Source organism: Lissotriton helveticus, chromosome 12 (assembly GCF_964261635.1).
Source record: "Lissotriton helveticus chromosome 12, aLisHel1.1, whole genome shotgun sequence".
NCBI classification, from domain to species: Eukaryota; Metazoa; Chordata; class Amphibia; order Caudata; family Salamandridae; genus Lissotriton; species Lissotriton helveticus.
Window position 1 is genome coordinate 371,852,074 of NC_136073.1, and position 20,731 is coordinate 371,872,804.

At 48.1% G+C, this 20,731-nt stretch overlaps 1 protein-coding gene across 4 annotated transcripts in view; it reads left to right on the top strand.

Moving 5' to 3' along the window:
* The window catches only part of TDRD12 (tudor domain containing 12), a 3,388,409-nt gene that overhangs the window by 1,042,875 nt on the left and 2,324,803 nt on the right, over window positions 1-20,731 (top strand). The window lies entirely within an intron of this gene.

A 20,731-nucleotide genomic window follows, 5' to 3' on the forward strand; every position in this document is an offset into this window, starting at 1 on the left:
AGTTGTGTCAGTTTGGATGGCCAGCCAGGGGTGGCAAAAGATATGCTGCAGCCCCTGGTAGGCCTAGGATGCACCTTATGCCCTGGGTACCTATAGTACACTGTACAGGGACTCATAAGAGTGACCCAAATCCCAATTAGTGATGTACCTAAAGTACATGGTGTGAAATTTAGAGAAGGAACAGCAGGGCTGTGGGTCTGATTAGCAGGCCCACAGCCACATTAAGTCGAAAACCAGTGAAGCAAAAAGCAAAAAATGAGGTGACCATAGAAAAGCAGACCCTACTCTCCTACACAGGGTCCCAGGCCAATTAAGTTGAAAACCAGTAAAACACCAGGAAAAAAGTGGGGGTAACCATATAGTCAGATTCCACCTTCCTACAACGTCCATAAAAGATCCCAGATGGTGGGCCCCATTACCTGTCTGTCTATATGAAGCCAATGCTTCTCTGATTACACGCAATTGAGCCGCCCGGTAATGTGCTTGAAAATATGGTAACCCCAGGCCCCCCTCTTTATGCGACTCGTGAGCAGGCTGTAGGGCAGGTGCGCCCTCTTTCCCTGCCAGATACATTTAGTAAGCATGTGTCTGAGCTCCCTGAGGAAACATCCCTCCATTGGAATAGACAATCCCTGAATGAGGTAAAGCAAACTGGGGAGAACATTTATCCTTTCCAGCCAGGTGATGAATGTCACACTCCATTTATCAATTTCCAGCTGGCGGAGAAGAGGGGGGGAAGTTAGCTTATAGAGATCTTGTATACAAGGGGTGAGCTTAACTCCCAAATAGGTGATCTCCCTAGTGGTGCAGCAAAAAGGTGATGCCCCTCCACCTGCTGCCACTCTTCTTTGGGTAGGGTCAAATTCAGTAAAAAGGACTTAGATAGATTAATCTTCAATTCTGCAACCCACTCGAACATCACCAGTTCTCCTTGATCATAGGTTCTGAGACTGGGAGAAGCACATCATCTGCAAAAAGTGAAATCTTATGATCGTCTGTGCCAAAACTTAACCCCCATATGTCGGATTCTCCTTGATCCGGTGGGCCAGGGGTTCTATACTCTGGGCAAAAAGGAAGGGGGCAGTGGGCAACCCTGTCACGTCCCGCGAGCCAGGTTAAAGGGAAGGGAAGCGACTCATCGTATCATCCCTATAAAGGTCTCGTTGAAGGCAAAGCGCTGAAGCACTCTAAACAAAAAAGACCATTCCATGCGGTCAAATGCTTTCTCCGCATCTAGCAAGAGAAGCGTTGCTGGGATGTTTTTTTCTGGGCCTTTCAATTAAATGGATGATGCATCGCAAATTATCATGGGTCTGTCGACCCTTAATAAACCCTAATTGGTCTGGGTCTATAAGACCAGGAAGTATTGATTTGAGACGGCTGGCCAGGATTTTGGAGTAGAGTTTAGCATCAAGGTTTAGGAGAGCTATCGGGCGATAAGAAGAGCAAGCTGTGGGGGTCTTACCTGGTTTAGGAATCACTGCCACAATCGCCTCACCCATAGAGTGGGTGACTTGTTGCGTAGAGGCAATGACATTAAATAGAAGAGTCAAGAAGGGGACATGTTCCGGCACGAAGGTGCTATAGAAATGAGCCGAAAAACTATCCGGTCCTTGCGCTTTATGGAGTTTAAGTGAGTCAATTGCCTTTTGCACTTCCTCCATGGATATGGGTTGCGCCAAGGCTTCATTGGAACTAGCAGCAACCTGGCGAAGGTCCAAGGGACCTAAATATCCTGTGTTGTCGTGCGTCCTGGGGAATTCCGAGGTGTAAAGAGTTCAGTCAAATTTCTCAAAGGCTTGTGCCTTCTCCTCTGTCTTGTGGGAGTTACCCTCCTCATCTACAATAAGTATGATGTATTCCTTTACCTGTTTGCTTAGTAGTTGACGCGTCAGCAAGGTTCCCTCCCTCATACCCCCTGGTCTGTAGGCCTAAGATGTTTTTTTCTGCTCTGTTGGTGTAAATGGCCTGAAGTTTCCTCTGGAGGGCTGTGACTTTCCGCATGGTCTGGATTGAGGGGCTGGCCATATGGGCCTGCTCTGCAGCCACTAAGGCCTGTTCTAACTTATGGCATTCCTTGTTTTGCTGTGATCTCAGGGTAGTGGCCAAGTCCATGCATTTACCCCGGACTACTGCTTTGAGAGCATCCCTCAGGGTTGTTTTGTTCGAGAAATTCATTAATAGTTTTCCGGAGGTCATCACGGAGAAGTCTTTCCCTGAAGAGGAAGTTGAAGTACCAGCGCGCATGTTTGGGACGCGGGTTCGGCCAAGTGAGTGACCTCTCTAGGGGGGCATGGTCTGATAGGCAAATCGGGTGGAAGTGCTTTTGCGGTATGGAGGTCAGCAAGGATTGGTTCATGAAAATGTGATCAATGTGGGAGTAGGCTCTGTGGGAGTGAGAGAAGAAAGAATAGTCACGATCCATGAAATTGGCTTCTCTCCACACATACACCAACCCCATGAGCTGGAGCGGTTACCTAAGTGTTGTGCCAAAAATCCCACCGAAGCTCTCTGTAGGTGTGTTGAGTCCAACGCCTAGTCCCAAACAAGATTAAAGCCCCCCAATAGCAGAATATCCCTGTAGGAGAGTAGGATCTGCAATCCTATGGTCACCCCAGATTTTTGCTTTTTGCTTCACTGGTTTATGACTTTCCCTGGCTGTGGGCCTGCTGATCAGTCCCACAGCCTAGCTGTTCTCTCTCGAAGTTGACATCCATGTACTTTAGGTGCGTTTACCAATTGATACTGGGCCACCTTATCAGTCCCTGTACAGTGTACCTTAGGTACCCAGGGCAGAGGTGTACCCAGGGCCTACCAGGGGCTGAAGCATGTATTATGCCACCCCTGGCTGGCCATCTAAACAGACAACTGGCTGGTAAGACAGCTGGGGCAAGGTGGTGTAATCACCCTATGCTATAGATATAGTATACCTATATCTAACCCTAAAATGGACACATATATTCCTATCAGTCACTCCTATGGCAGGCCTTATCAATCCGGAAGGCAGAGTGCTTGGAATTATGTGAGATGGTGCTTTGGCATGAGCTGAGCCCATCTGCAGCTTGCGGAACCCAGTCCTAATAGCTGTTCCATGATAACGCTATACCATATACTCTTAAGTGCATTATAATCCTCGCAGTTGAATGTTAACTTTGGTATGGCATTATCAAAACATGTCGAGTAAGGTGTCATACGAATTGGAATACTACCCCTCACCAATTCTGGCGACGGGGGTAGCATTCCACCCTTCTAGAGGGACACGACATGTATGTAACTGTGAACCCCGGTTAAAGTTAAACGAAGCCTCAGCATCACAAAATGGATGCTGCCACCACAGACACAAGTCTGACCTCCTGCTGCTGGGAGTCCTTCTAGCGAGGGAGGCCTGGACAAAGGGTTTCCTGCCTTGGGAGGTGCTAGCACCACCCCAGACAGAATTTTGTGTATTAGGTAGGACAGGCCTGAAAGGAATGAGACATGCCTGGGGCACACAAGGTGCCCTGTGCATACACCGGTTAAAACCAGTTGCTGGGGCACTCCAGCCCCAGCTCTGGCGTGAAACCGGACAAAGGATAGGGGGTGTAACCACCCCCCTTCCTGGTCCCACCCATGGGAGGGACCTAGTCACAGTACAGCCCCCTTTAGGAGAATAAAGGTAGGAGCTGGTCCCATTCCAAATTAGATTATCCTGAATTGAAACTCTGCAAGAAGAAACTCTGGACTTCGACGTTCTGCTCCACAGAAGACTGAAGAATCTCCCTTGTGGGCAAGGAGTGTCCACCCTGCAACTGCAGGCACCATCAAGCGTCCTAGCAGTTCACTTTGTCATCCTTCCTGCCGGAACAAGACTTCAGAGCCCGACGAGATCCGGACTTCCAGACCTCTCTGACCTCAACCTACATCTGCAGCACAGCTGAGATCCGTGGGTGCGACGAGACACGTGGGACCGGCCATCTTGAAGAAACTGCACTTCGCTTCCAGCACAACTTCAGAGGCATCCTCGAGAAAGTGCTTTGGGGATTGAGAAGCCCCAGCCCGAGCCGCTCCGGCACCGAAGACCAGCCCCCCAGCTTCCACGAGATCTGCGTGGGGCCCTTTTGCTTGATTGCCGCTCGACGCGTTGTCTGGTCACTTGCCGGCTGGCTAGTGGCCTCCTAGACGACGATCCTTGAAATCTTCACTGCTGGTCTGGTTGCTCCAGACTGACCCTTGCTTCCTTCCAAAAGAGAAGTACCTCCTGGTCCGCACCAGACGCCGTTTCCACTCACCGCGTGGGTTGCCTTTGCCAAGGACTGTTGAATCCGGATCCGACACCGCCGTCAGCGAGAGCCTGCGTGGGACAGCTCATGCCTCCATCCTGGTCGTCGAAGACACCTCCTGGTCCACGTGGCTGCAGAGACAAGCGTCCACTCTTCACCTGATCGCGACAACAGCACCTGGTTCCTTCCTGGTTCCACACCGGTCACTGGCTAGTGACTTTGAACACTGTCCCCTCTGCTTTCAGGTCCTCTTCTTCCTCGATCCACCCTGGGATCGCACCGGACATCTTCCACTTGGTCGCCTGCACATCTTTCTTCAAGGCTCCATAGACATCGACGCGGAAACCCGACACACTTTGACACCTATGCACCCACAGCCCGTGGGTGAGGTAACAAGAGCATTTCGGTGCTCAAGGGTAGATTAACTCTCATAGTGTCCAGATTCCCAGTCGCTTTAGTCCTAGATAGTAAAGACTGTCCGTACTCACCTTTTTCGTAAACTTTACTGTCCATTGACTTTGTTCTGCATCTCGCGTGTGAGTTCACACTCTGCACACGCGTCCCATGGGCCTCCTATTACTTACCTAAGGTTAGGATAGTGTAGTCCCAGCGATCCTACAGCCTCTGGACAGCTCCATTCCTTCTATTGATTTCCTTATACCATTTACTTAGTATATGGTTTGTCGTGCCCCTAGTGCACCATTGTAATTTTGTGCAACTTATCGTATTTTTCCTAAGAGATTGTCATGTGCTTAGCCCTCTGATCTCATAAAGAGTTCAGAGGTGTTTGTTATAAATATATATACTGTTTATTTTCATAACAACCTGTGTGGTATCCTTTCATCTGGTATTCAAGGGGTTATATGTGGTAAAACAGCTGGCTTCACATGCCAAAAGAGTTTAGCCTAAGACTGCTTTGTCCATGCTACCATTAGGATAGCTGGTCTATAAGGTTGACTTACAACCAATCACCATAAGGGTTGTTTGGACTGATATATGATGCTCACTAGTTCTAGTGATCACCTTGTATCAGGCCAACTTCTCACAATCCCCCTGTGTGAAATATTCCAAAGTCATAAGAAAGGAGAGAATGAAGTCCTGCTGGCCCGTGTTTGGTGCATAGATTACTGAAAACGTGCATGGTCGCCTACTGAGTTCTCCTCGAACCATAAGGAATCTCCCTTTTCTGTCTGTTTTGGTGTCCTGTCCCTGGAATGGGACCCCTGTGTGAAACATCAGCGCCACCCCGGTTTGTTTTGAGGTATGAGAAGATCTAAAAACAAGAGGGTAAGCCTTATGGCGAAACCAGTGGTCCTTGGATATTTTGAGATGCGTCTCTTGAAGATCCACCACTTGGACATTATGATCTAGCACATATTTCCAGAAGTGGTGGCATTTGTTAGGGGAGTTCAAGCCCCTGGCATTCCAGGTTATAGTCCTGACCGCCATTATTAATTGAGTGGGATCCTACCCCCCTTGGCTAGGGTCTATGCCCAAATGTGGCTCCTTAGCCCCTTTCCCTCCTCCCCCTGGTTCATGAACAATAAAAAGGGGACACCATGACATTAAGCCAAATTAACTAATGAGAACAAATAGTAAAAATGAGTGTGGAGAATTCCCCCTCCCTGAGGGGAAACTCTCGATCAAGATGCACTTGAGGAACGTTCCCATTCCCGTTTCCCTAGCCCCTTCCAAAGAAAAAATCAAGGCACATGCTTTGTGACATCATATATAGCTAATTAACAATACAAATCTGGAATAAGACCCCTGCAGTACACAATCAAATCAAAGAGTCCTGGCAGCCTCGCAGGTGATGAGAAAAATGCAAGTCCTCCGCTTCCAACACCCTCCAATTGGAAACTCCTTACCATGGTTGAGATAGGACAGTTCCCTTGTCCATTCAGAAGGCATAGTGTTCCCATGTGGCCCCGAAATCAACGGCTAAGTTTAGTCTAGTAGGGCCCAGGCACCCCCAGAGAGATGAAGCTTGCAAGTCCTCCGCTCTATCCAGCTCTACATAGCTTCATCAGGACGTTCCCAAGGGCTGAAACCTGTCGCGAGCTATCACAGTCAAGATAAGTGTAAGTCTTTCGCTGAGTTCGTGCTCCGTCATGTTCCCAAAGATTTGTGTAGTGCAGCAAAGGTATCATCAGTCGGTAGCTTTATTCCGTTCTTTGTTTACCCCCTGGGCCCATGGTTCACCACTGGCTCCCTTCCTGTTGCCGTTCGCCTGCTAGATCTCATGAAGGGTTCTTCTCCTGAGCAGAGGAGATCTCGATTCCCAGGACATCCGCAGCTTCTTTGAGCGTTGTGCTATGGTGATACTTGGTGTCCCATTGGAAGGTTATTCCTAAGGGATATGTCCATCAATATCTGGTTTTCTTGACTCTCAGGAAATCGGTAATCAAGCGGAACTGTTGGCCTTAGGAGCGAGGCCTGTGCCACGTCCTGGTAGAGTGCACACAAAACATTTTGGAAGGTTATCTTATCAACGGCTCTCGCTTTCTGGAGGACCAGTTCTTTAGTTTTGAACGAGCTGAACTTCGCCAGCACATCCCGGGGCCGCTGATTTTCTCCTGGAAGGCGCGGACCAACCCTGTGGACTCTCTCCAGCCGCTGCTCAGGGCCCTTCTCTCCCAGCACCGAGGAGAACAAGCCCACCATGAATGTTATTGCGTCTAGAGCGATTTTCTAAGTCTTCGCACTTAAGCAGGGTGGCACGCAGTTGTTCACTTAGATCCGTTAAGCTCTCCTCCAATGGTGTGAACCGATCGGCCAGGTCCTGGTATTTTACCTCAAGATCCAGCGTTCTGGTGCCCACCGAGTCCATATCCGCCTGCAAGAATACCATTTTCTCCCTCATGTCCGCTCGAAATGATTCAAAGGAAACATCCATGTCTGCCATGTTGTCTGCCTGGAGTTCCTTTTTGAAGTCCCGCAGAGAGGACAGAAAGTCCTCTTTAGTGAGTGCCATGATCCCCGTGGAAGATGTCATCTCTTCACCTGACGCACCGCCGACAGAGGTAGCAAAGTAGTTTGAGACCTTGTTGTTGGGGGTCTTTTTTGGTGGCATAAGGGGATCCGCTCACTGGTCAGCACCTTACCACCCCTGTTGACCGTCAGAACCAACGCAGAACGTTTATGTCGGCAGGGGAGCCCTAGTCTGCCTCTTTTCCCATGCAGGGAACCACTTCAACCTCTGGTTCTGTCGTCACGTGGTCAGCCCACCAGGAACTCACAGCGGCCCTGTATGCTCCCCGGCTCAATAGGGCTCCAGACCGCCTTACCAGCGTTATACAGTTAGGGAATTCCACCCGGTGGTCCACAAAGTGCTCCCGGAGTGCATTGAAGGGCCTGCTGTTCACTGCTGGGCGGCCATATTAAGGTTAGGCATCAGGCATCAAAATATTCATTGAAGTAGGGGACCATGGACTTTCCTCCTAGTAAATGCTTCTGAAGTGCGTAGACCCTTCTGCTTGGTACACCTGTGCACCCCTTTGCCTGCACTTGCCTTATGAAATATAGCTAGTTACCCATCAGACACTGCAAGCTGGAGTCTCAGGCCCCCGCTTGTCTCCTGCCGACCCTGGGCCGCCTCTGGATATCTTGCTGGTGGTGGGGTGTATGAATTAAGAAGGATACCAAAAGGTTATCTGAAGAACATAGGAGAGAAAAGGGTGATCTTTTCTAATGTAGAAAGAAACCCATCAGCCGTGTCGTTGCCTCGGCTCAGTCACACGACCGAGGCAACGACGGATAGAGCGTGGCCTCTTTTTCCTGAGCGAGCGCCAGGAGAGGTGAGGCTTTTCCTCCCAACAACAATGGGAGAGCTCTTGGATTAAGAGACCATACCAACGGTAGGTCTTTGTCTTATCACGTCTTGTAACAAAAGTTGCAGTAGTGTACATCATAGGTCCTGATGAAAGCCCGGAGGGGCTGAAACATGTTGACCACTCTCTATCTTTGATGAATAGTAATATTTTCTAAAACACTATATTCACTCTGCTTTTAGACCTACCGCTTTGATGGTCATACCTATTAAAATTGTTCCTTAGACATCAAAACAGGTATTTTTATTCTTTTCACGAATTTTGTTTTTTTGAGCACTGCAACTAACCCTGTCAGCCTTTCAAATACCCATCTTCTGGTTGATGGTTTTCCTTTTTCGTCTGATGATCCGTACCTCACAACCCTTGTTGAAGGGATTAAAGAGTTGTTTAACGGGCATCATTTGCATCCACAAAACCCAGATGATGAGGTTCCGCCAAATGGTGGGCTGATGGGTTTCTTTCTACATTAGAAAAGATCACCCTTTTCTCTCCTATGTTCTTCAGATAACCTTTTGGTATCCATATGTCCGTACATGTATCACAGTACCGACTACATTAATATTTTCAGAAGACCTTTGGTATCTTTCGTGTTTTATTGTCAGTTAAGTTGGGGGACAAGATACAAGGAGGTCTATAAACTTTAACTCCCCTAGGACCCTACTCTCCACATTTCTTTCACCACTGTGTATGAATTAAGCCCAAGGAGCCGATGGATCCGCGTAGCAGAGTTCAAAGCTCCTGACGATTGGTTTCACAGCCACGCGACAGACCCGCCGTTTTGCAAGCCGAGTCTCCCTGAGCCGAGACCCCTCTCGTTGCTGCCTCCGGTCTCTGCAAACGTGGTTAATCGCCAGTCCCGCCACCAGTGCGCCTCCCCTGTGCTCCCCTTACAGGTTGAGTCTTCAGATCGGCAGTAAGAGTCTCTGGGGCTCACGCAGCACTGGTCCCGGAGGCTGCTGGAGAGCATGGCGACATTTTTCCTTTTCGCCCGCGGAGTGCCCTCAGCTCCCCAGGCGCAAATTCCTCCCTTCATAGGCGATCAACACCGACTCTTCGACGATCCTCGTTTTCCTCCAGTGCTGGGATGCTCCAAAAAATTGTCTGATGAGGAACGGGTATGCCTCAGCTTACGGTTTTGTTTTGGGCCAGGAACGGAGCAGATCGGAATCACGTCTGATCGGCCATGTTAGTTGGCCACGCCCAGATCAGAGTTTTATGAGGCAGTGCACCTCATATTTGGGTGACACATCCCCGCGGAAGGGCCTTTAGCTTCCATGGCTTTGGGAGGGGCCCTACTGGTTCTTCACTGGCTGGTTTGCCTTCGGCTCCAGTTGGACACCTCGACTCCACAGATTGATCTTGTTCAGTGCTGGCCAAGCCACCTTGACTTTCTCCAGTGCTGGACCTATTTGTCGGCACTGTCCCCATACTTATCCCCAACTCAGGCATAGAGTGGAGGGGGCTTCTCTCGACACAGACTCTGGCATCGTATGGAGCCATTCTCTGCAGGCTGGAGCCTGAGCCCTATTCCTATGGGCTAGGACTTGTGAAAGCTTGAGAAGGGTTCCACTGGACTCATAAGAATACCAGCCCCTAGACCTCAATATGGACTGGTGTGCGGAGTTGGCTATGCCAGTGGACTGGACACCTCCCCAGATACTATGTTAATCTCTCCTCCTACAGTAGCTATGGAGGAGGGAGCCTCATTTGCAGTGGTGGCGAGACGGGCAGCGGAGGTACTGGACCTTCAGCTGCCCACTGTGGCTGTCAAGACTAATGCCTTGACAGAAGCACTTTAGCTGGGAGCTGCCCCCTCCGAACTGCTTCACATTTAATGAAGCCCTTACTAATGTCCTGCCCAAGGCCTGTTCTAAGTCCTACGCAGGTTCTCCTGTGAACAGGACATTTGTCTGCTACAATCTTCCCACCCCAGGGGAACCTTCATTCCCCACCCAATAACCCAGCGTGGAGAGCTTGGTGGTCCAAGCCTCCACTTCCAAACTAAATCCTGGTTCATTCCCTACCACTGCACCGGGTAGCGATTCCAAAATGCAGGCCACCTCGGGTGAGAAAATGTTTTCTTCCACCCGCCTGACATTGCGGTCTAGGAACACCAAATGCCTTTTGGGCCATTGTTCCCATTCCCTTTGACATTCGTTTGCGCAGGTGCTGCCAGTGGTACCGGAGGAGGCCTAGGCCATACTCTCCCAAGTTATGGCAGACAGGAGAGATACAGCTAAGTTCACAAATTCATGTGGGCTGGACACAACAGATTCGCTAAGTAGAGCCATTTCTTCCTCGGTGGCGCCATTCCTGGCTGAGTGCAACTGACTTTTCAGGGGATGTCCAAGCTTCGCTTATGGACATGCCCTTTGTTGGCTCTTGTCTCTTTGGAGACAAGCTGGACTCTGCACTGGACTGCTTCAAGGACATCAGGGCTACGGCCATGTCATTGGTTGTTTCCATGGCCCCTCGTCTATCCCAGTATGCCTTTCGCTCCTTTCATGGCATGGAAGGGGTTTCCCACCATGTCTTTACTTGATACATTGTTTTTATTTTATTTTCTACTATGTCATACATACATAGCCATTCATGGTACAACAATAGAATGTCCAATATTCCTAGAGGACAATGCATTCTTCACATATATTCTTTATTATGCCCCAGCTGGTCAAGTTAACCCACTGCGGGGAGGTGGGTTTTATGGTGTCCTGTTAGTGCAGTATCAGAATGTTTCTGCAAGGCTTGTGCTGTGCATTCTCTGCTTCCTGTATCTCACCCTGTTCATTGAGAAGCTGGTAGTGCATTTGAGTGTTTGGTGTCAGCTCTCCCTTCCCTCTCCCTCAAGTAGTCCAGCAAGGGCTGCCAAGTATCCATTGGTCTGGATGTAAGGGGTTGTAATTCTTCGAATATTTCACTGTTTGTGTCACAATACATCAAACTTTTAAACCAGTTTTCAAGTGTGGGACTTTGTTTACTACCCCAGCACAAGGCTATTTCTCTTTTTGCCAATAGTAGCGCTTTTGCCACATCTGCTAAACGCTTTAGGTATATGTGCAACATGTCCTAGAAGTGCCACCAATGGGAAAGGCGTTATTTGCAAATTTGTCATTCTTGCAAGTTCTGCAAAAATGCTGTTCCTGTATGGATCAAGTTTATCACAGGACCAAGACATGTGCGCAAAATCAGCTGCATGCGTGTGGCAATGCGAGAAACGGGTAGTACCTGTGCGAACCATCAACGCTTGGGTGGTGTATGCCCTGCGCAGGGATTTATAGTATATTAGCGTATGTTGGTGGTTACTGGACACTAATTTAGTTTGTGTGCAGCATTCTAGAAAGTGGGTAACACAGGTCTGTTTTCCATGCTGCCCTCACTCTGTTGTCTTGTGCTGGTACAAGTGCCAGGCATGCATGGTATAATCTGGATATAAATTGGTCTGCTGTAGTGTCGGTCATGAGCAGTGGTGTGAAGCTGTCCTGTTCTTTTTATTGGATTCCAGAACACAGAGAGAAAAACATAGTATCTTATACAACAAAAAAAGAAGGGCTGTGACTGATACCCTGTATTTTTCACATTTTCGCCCCCCTTCCCCCACCCTGATGGATCCATCTCCTAAGAAAGAAAATTACAAAAAACGGAAAAAATGGTAATGAAAATATAAATAAACATACCAAAAAACAAAGGTCATTCATACCTCCTTATTATGCCAGTTGGTTAAAGACCACCACAGTTTCTCCCCTTTCTCTCTTCCCCGCCTTCCCTTCCTACATCGCAATCTCCCAATTATATATAGACAAAAATTTACTAAACCAAACCTATTCTGTCGGGGGATCTGCATCAAGCCGTACTGTAGCTAAACTAAGACGAAATACCGCCATTGCGGTAAACACCATTTTTCTGTCAGTTTCTTCCATGGCTTGATTAGATAGTCCCAACATTATAACCTGCGGGGTCAATGACACCATGTAGCCCAATATAGCCCCAAGTCTTTGTTCGATATTAGGTAATACTTGGGAAAGACCTGGGCATGTAGCAAACCTATGTGTGCTATCCACGGGCGACAGCCCGCAGCGTGGATAATGTATCCCTGTAGTACCCCCCCCCCCCCATCGATATATACGTGCAGGGGTTACATACAGATCACACCAAGCTTTGCACTTTCAGATTGGCTGACATACATGATGTTTGGCTAAAGAACAAAGAATCCTCACACTCCCCCTGTCCCGTCTGTAGTACTGTTTGCCATCTATCAAAATGCCTTGTAAGGTCATCCCTCATTCTATCCGTGATTAATTTATAAATGTCAGCAGTTATCAGATGATTACACTTAAGCAGATCAAATAGTGGAATTCGATTCCGATTCGGACATTTTTTCTCAAAAAAACCCAGAATTTGTAAATATTAAAAAAAATCCTTATCTATGCCAAATCTGTCTTTAAGAGCATCAAAGGAGTTGGTTGACACCACATAGAAGATCCCCTATATAGTGAATCCCTCTATCACGCCATCTTCTAAAGTATGCATCATAGAAGATTTCCGGAAGTAAAGCATTATTGTTGGCTAAAGGGAAGTACCTATGGAGCCGTCCAATCCCAAACCTTTTCCTGACTGCGTTCGACTTTATAAGCCCCCATCAGGACCTTAAACTTGACCCTTTTGTAATATGCGAAATCTATCTGCCTCAATAGAAGGCCCCTTGCGTCTACCCCGCAAATAAGTTGAAAGATAGAGATTTTTGGGCTATCCGGATTACCCCCATTGACCAACTCTCCTAAGTACTTCAATGAGATAGCCCAATAATAAGTTTGGAAATTAGGGACAGACCAGCCTCCCTGATCTCTGGCTAAGGTCATGAACCTTAATTGCCCGTCTTGGGCGCTGCCCCGCCCATAAAAACCACGATACTACCTTGTCAAATTTCCGGAACCATGTCCTGTTAAATTCCAAAGGAATGGCTCTAAAATAATATATCTTGAGCAAAAAAATCATTTTAATAACATTACATCTGCCAATAAGCGTCAGATGGAGATTACTCATCCTCTTAGTAGCTAATTTCATATTACATAATAGTGGAGCGAGATTTAGATCTACAATAGCAGTAGGGTTGGAACTTATCTCAACACCTAAATACCTAGCATTTGCTACAATACGTTGGTCCACAAGGTCTACTTTATCATTAATAACTATTTGCATTTTGCTTTCATTCATATGATAGCCGGAGACTCTGCCGAATCGTGATGTTAGCGTGCCTATTTTCTCCAGCGCCTGCTGCGGTGCCGCCGTGGTAATAGCTAGGTCATCTGCATACCCTAAAGTTTTTTACACCTCCCCCACAAGCAGAGACTTAGAGTATTAACTGGCTCTCCTGTATCAGTCTTATTAACGGATCAATATAAATTGCAAATAGCAAGGGAGAGCAAGGACACCCTTGTCTAGTGCCCTGCCTTATATTGATCTCCCCCGACTGTGTTCTCATCAGTACCATCTTGGCGATTGGATCTTTATACATGCTTTGGACGGCCGGTATAAAACCTTCCCCAATTCCATAATATGTCATAGCCGCCCATAAAAATGGCCAGGAGACCCTATCAAATGCCTTTTCGGCGTCCAATAAAATTAGGGCTCCTGTTACCTTGGTATAGTCAAGTAACGTTATTGCTCTGCGAATATGGTCTATTGTTTCCCGGCCCGGGACAAAACCATGTTGCTGATGAGACACCATTTTTTTAATTACAGACGCTAATCTATTTGCCAAAATCTTGGAATAGGTTTTTACATCATTATTGATCAATGTGATTGTCAGATAAGCCCCTAAATCAGTGTCCGATTTCCCTTTCTTTGAAAATATGACCATTTTAGCATACCTCCACGAAGCAGGGGGAGATTCCCCCCCATCCCCGTTCACCTCCCCCTGAATCCGACCGAACATCTCCAGCATAGTTGATGCCAACTGTGTTTGAAATTTTTTAAAGAATTCTCCCGGAAGAAAATCCGACCCAGCCGCTTTACCGGATGGAACGGAGTCTAATGCATTAATAACCTCACCAAAAGTAATCGGGGCATCCAGCATTTCCCTGTCTGCCAAAGTCAAAGATTCTATTTTTACCTCATCAAGGTATCCAGTAATTTCATCCTCTAGCCCTAGAACATCTCTCCTATCTTCCGAATATAGCCTCTGATAAAAATTTTCAAAGGCAGCAAGAATTGCATCCGGGTCGTTCACAAAACCAATGTCTGGGTCATTCACTCCCATAATCCGAGCTTGTGCTTCTTTTTCCCTTATTCGCACTGCTAACGTATGTCCCACTTTTTCATTACTCTCATAAAGTTTGGTGCGCAAGGTAAGATATCTTGCTGCAGTTTTAGCTGAAGTAATCTCAACTATAGCAGCTCTGACAATTAGAATCTTAGTCTGAGCCACATCGATATCCCCTCTCTCAGATATACCCTTGACCAAATTTAGCTCCGCATTAGTCAACTCCGCGTACAGATCGTTTAGCTTATTTCTCTCTTGCTTCTGAACCCTCCACCCAAACTGCCTGGTCTCCCCCCTAATCCCTGCTTTTAACGTATCCCAAACATTCTGTAAGCTGGTACTACCCCGGTTCTTAATCTGGTGATCCACACCCCCATATGTTCTATATAAAGATTATTGCTCAACAAAGCCCTATTAAAAGTCCAGGTAGAGGCATTTTTTGACACTTAATGCACACTTCCAGAACCAAGGGGTTGTGGTCCGACATGACCTTAGGGAATGTTTAAATTTTACAGCCCTGCACCAAGCTTTGGGAAATAAAGAAATAGTCCAATCTTGAGTGTGATTGGTGTGGGGCTGAATAATATGTAAACCTAAACTCATTACTTCTTGTAGCAGCCTAGACATCCACTAGCCCATGGAGCTCCTTTAATTGGCATCTGAAGACTTTTGACTTACGCCCTTGGTATGTCAGTTCTGGCTGATTCGATATTGTGCAGCCCATATTTATATTAAAGTCTCCACACATAACTGGCAATGGCCATCCCACCAATTCAATGCTCAGCCAGTCCTACAGATCCGAGTCATCTAGCACCGGGCCATATACTGAGCATAACATGAACCAGCTATTATCTATTGAGCACTGAGTTATTGCCCATCTACCATTCTTCTTTTTTTTTTTTTTTTTTGGTAACTTTTTATTATATATAACAAAAGGAAACAACACATCAAACATACAATCAAGGCAATACAGCAATATTACAGCCATTAGGCCTGCGCTCAAGGAGGACGGGAGATATATGACAACAGGAGAAAAGATGTTTTGAATACAGATGAGGGGATGGGTGCCAAAGGTAGAATTGCATATGAATAGCACAATATACCACAGCTAGAAGGAATGTAGGCCAGGGCGACTGGGAAGGACTAGGAATCGCAGTGAGCGGGGGCGTACAGATATCTCCACGGAATGAGTTCCACTGGTTCCAAATCTTCCCCCACTTTTTGGGTCTGCCTCTTGCCATGTACACTGTCTTCTCTCTGAGCATGCACCAGTCCAGACTCTCTTTCCAAGCAGTCACTGTAGGCGGCCTTGGGGACCCCCACAACTGTGCAATATCCCTCTTCGCAACCATATTGGCAAGAGTCACCCACCAAAGCTGCGACACGTCATAATCATTCGGACCCCACACATTCAATAAACATTGTCGGGCTTCCGGCATCATCACAACACCCGTCACTTCAGCCATCACCTCATGTATACGTTTCCAAAATCGCACCACCTCAGGGCATTCCCATATGCTATGGAGATAGGTGCCAAGGAGACCACACCCACGCCTACACGTGCCATCCGTGGAGTAGCCCATATGGATCAGACGGGGACCGGTGACATAGATTCTGTGGAGGATCTTGAGTTGGACCAGACGGAGGCGGGCCGGAATCTCCACCTCCCTGGGAGAGGAGATCGCGGACTGCCAGTCCTCATCATCCAGTTCAATACCATCAGCAATCCAAGCTTCACGAAGGCGATCAAGCAGACTCGATCGGTCATTAATCATTTTCTTATAGAACAATGATATAGTACTATCTGGCACATAACCGTCTAGTATACGATCTTCGAGGGGGGAGGATTCCGGAATATCACTACCCACTGGCAACACAGAGTTCAGAGCATGGCGTACCTGGACATAACAAAATTTTTCCCTGTCACTCAGCTTATACTTTACTTGCAAATACGAGAAGGTCTTCACCTCTCCTTTAACCCAGAGATCACGCACTTTACTAATACCGATCGTGTCCCATTTATCAAATCCCTTTGTCTTCCATAGGTCACCCAACTTCGCAGAGGCATAAAGCGGAGTTGCACCAGTTAGTTTATCACTCCAGCCCATAGCCGCCGTTGCGCTATGCCATACTCGCACGGCTATAGCGGTAGGTCCCGTGAGTTGTGTATGCGAGGGTCCCGAATAAAGCGCCCTGTAGTAATCACCACCCGGAAGCAGCCACTTATCCATTTCAAATGCTGGATTCAACGCCGGGCCATACATCCCGTTGTTGATGGCAGCAAGGTGGGAGGCCCAATAATACCTACGAATATCCGGGAACGCTATACCGCCATCATACCAGGGAAGTGTCAATTTTGGAAGAGCGATGCGTGAACGTCCGTCCCATATTCATTGCCTCTGCAACGATTCTACTTCCCGAAAATATTTCGACGGGATGGTATCAAAACTATTCTGAAGTGCGTATAGGAACCGCGGTAAGGACATAATTTTAAAGAGGGCCGCACGCCCTAGGGGAGACAACGGTAATTTACTCCAACGCGCTACATCGGAGCGCAACCGTTGGAGTGGGGGGAGTAGATTGCGTTCATAGCGAACCGCCGGATCCAACGAGATAAACACACCCAAGTACTTAAAGCCTGACTGCGACAACTGGATGGGACAGCCCCGCGGCAGACGAGGGACATCACCCGCAAGTACATAAATGTAGGATTTCGACCAATTAATGATAAGGCCGAGTTCTTCCCGAAGGAGTTAAGTACGTCAAACAATACGTTGAGCGATTTTTGGGAAGATGTAAGGTACAATAAAATATCATCCGCGTATAAGGAAATGCGATCTTCAAATTCCGGCGTCCAGCGTATACCCTTCAGCGAAGGTTCCCACCGTAGCCAAGCGGCGAGTGGCTCCAACGCCAAAGCAAAGAGGAGCGGGGACAACGGACAACCCTGCCGCGTGCCCCTCCCAAGAGTAAAAGGCACGGAGACACGGCCATTAACCACCACCTGTGCCAGTGGCGTTTCATACAGGAGTTTGACACAACCAATAAAACCAGCGCCGAAACCAAATTTGGCGAGTACCGCCCAGAGATAAGACCATTCGACTGTATCAAAGGCCATCGTGGCGTCCAAGGACGCCAAGATGGCCGGTTCATGCAGCGTCGGGGCCCTCGCGAAAACACCATGCAAACGTCGCAAATTTAATGCCGTGTTACGGTGCGGGATAAAACCCGATTGATCCGGATGAATCAGGTCGCCAATAACCGTAATCAGACGATTAGCAAGCAGTTTGGCGAGGATCTTATGCTCCGCATTTAAGAGCGAAATGGGTCTATAAGACGAGCAGCGATCCCGTGGTTTACCCTTATGGATCACCACAATGGTAGCAAGACGCTGATCTCTGGGGAGGGAGCCACTGTCTCGCGCAGCCAAAAACATATCACGGAGATAGGGAGCTAGAGTATCGGGGCGTAATTTATACAGTTCAACAGGAAGGCCATTGGGACCCAGAGCCTTGCCGGAACAAATGGAGCGTAGCGCGAGAGCCACCTCATCCACCGAGGGCGTGGCATCCAAACAGTCCCGATCCGATTCCGACAAACATGGAAGTGCTATATCTCGAAGCAACAACTGCGAATCCTCCTCGGGCCTGTCGGACACTGAGGTATAGACCTCACGAAAATAATCGGCAAAGCATTCAACAATTTCAACAGGGTCAGTTACACGCACACCACCACATGTCTCAATCACCGGAACCACTCGACTCGCTCTCTCCCTTCTGTCCAGCCAGGCAATCAATTTTCCTGCTTTATCACCCACATCATATAACCGTCCCTGCTGTTCCCTACTCATCATCTTTGCCGCATCAGTAACCAAAGTTTTATATTCTAATTGTTTAAGGCGGAGGACATGTAATGCTTCTCGAGACACCTCTCGTTCCAATGCAGTCTCCAGGTCCGTGATTTCAGTCTCGAGCTGAACAATTGCCCCATTCTTACATTTCTTAGCACACCCCACCAAAGACAATGCATGTCCCCTGATCACAGTCTTAAAAGCTTCCCATAACGAAACAGGTGACGATACAGATCCAGCATTCTCAGTAAAATACAGATCAAATGATTTAATCAATTCAGTGCCAGTCTTAGGGTTAAGAAGATACCAGGGGTTGATCGGGGCCACCCTCCCTTCCGCGCCGATGCTAAGATTAAAGTGAAACCAAATAGGGGAATGGTCTGATATACCCCAGGCCAAGTGTCTAATCTCTCCAATCGAAGGGGACAGGGCAGCCGGTATCAGGATATAATCCAATCTAGAAAGACTACCGTGAGCTCCCGAATGGAAAGTAAACTGTGTTTGCTCTGGATGCATTAGTCTCCAACAATCTATAAATCCCAATGTTTCCATGAAGTCACCCAACCAGGATTGCGCAGCAGGAAGATCTCGGGGCGGATAGCGGTCTATTCTGCCAGAAATGACGGAATTAATATCACCACCCAGTATCAAAACCCCCTCCGGGAGACCCAGAACCGTCCGCCCCAGGTCCGTAAATGTGGATTGTAAGCCCGGAGGGACATACACCAACGAAATTGGTTTTCCCTCCCACCGCCCAACAAGTGCAACCTATCGACCCCTGGCATCAAGGATCACATCTTCAACCTCGAGGGGGAGGGAAACCCTAAGCAAAATACCCACTCCTCTAGAACTAGATGTAAATCCAGAATGGGCAGCAAGACGATAACCCTGTCTATTAGGAGCGTGACAAGTATTTCCTATCAAGTGTGTCTCTTGTAGCAAAACGACATCAGGCGAAAGGTGCCACTACAGCTGCATAACCACCCCTCTCTTTATCCGATCACCCAACCCATTCACATTCCAGCATAATACCCTCAACCCTCTACCCCCCATCCAGATCCACAATGAACTCCCATCACAAAACGAGCATCACACCAATGTCAAAGATAATGAAAGTACCTTGCCTTGAAAAAGAAAAAACAAACAATCCCAAAACATGGCCCTCCCCTCCCACCCCCCCAAAGTTCCCAACACAACTCCCCTGCACCGACTCAAAAGCCACCCCAATTTGCAGTGTGCCTGTCGCCCTATCAATTACAAACAAAGAACTAATCTGCACAAAGAAAACCCCAGAGGAGGAAAGGGGTCCCGCCATCCCCGCTACCTCCCAAGATACGAATGGAATGATCAAGGAAGTCAGTGAGCCTCAGCTGGACACGTTGAATAGTGTTCCGGACACAGGTACCATAATCATTCTTGGTCCATCAGTCCCCCCTCAGCACCACCAGCATGTTCCTGGCCAGCACGACGAGTCGGCAAAGTGTCCAACCAATCACTCGCTTCCCCAGGCCTGACAAAGAAGAATGTTTGATTGTCATATTCAACACGCAGTCGGGCCGGGAATAACATAGCGTATTTTAGTTCCATGTCTCTTAGTCGCCGTTTCACCCCTTGAAATCCCATTAGTTGTTTCTGGACCGATTGAGAAAAGTCTGGATAAAAGTTCACAGCAGCGTTCTCGAACTGCGTAGGGCCGCTTGTCCATGCCGCCTGCAGAATGGCGTCGCGATCTCTGAAGTTGAAGATCCGTGCAATAATCGGACGGGGGGGAAAACCGGGCTTCGCCAGTCCCCCTTGGCACTCTGTGCGCACGTTAGATGGCAAAGAATTTGGTCAGGCCCTTGGGTGCAAGATGATTAAGAATGAGGTCCTCCACTCGAAGATCAGTGGCGAGTGAACTAGAATCTTCCGGGACCCCAATAATACGCACGTTGTTGCGCCGTGTACGGCCTTCAAAATCCTCCAAGCGACGAGCAAAAAAGTCATTAGCAGATCTAAGGTTGCGCACTTCCGTTTGCAAGTCGGACACGTCCGTGGTAAGGCTGGATGTCTTTAGGTCCAATGACTTCACCTTCTCGTTCGTCTTGGCCAAATCAGTTCGAATGAGGTTGACATCAATAGCCACCGTGTCCAACTTCAGAGCCAGGGCTTCATACTGTTGGCCAATAGAAGACTGAATACCAGCAATGGCGCCCATCACGTCCTGTAGCGTTAATTCCGCCAATACAGCAGGATGGTCAACAGCCTCCTCCCGGGCCTTAGGTGCACCACCAGGGGATCCTTTAGAAAGTGTGTAGCGATCCATGACATTCGTCTGGGTTGAACCTCCACGAATAGTGGTCTTGACTTTCCGTTTTTCACCCTCGGGCTTGCCCGTCATGACGAGCCGGGTGCCCCGGAGGGAGGCTTGGGATCTGGTCCAAATGGCTCCTTAAAATTCACACACAATAATACAGGAGGCGAAGTTGGGCCAATTTGAGTCCACAGCCAAACAGTCGCTAGCTCGAAGTTCAATGAGCTGGCATCGGAGCTC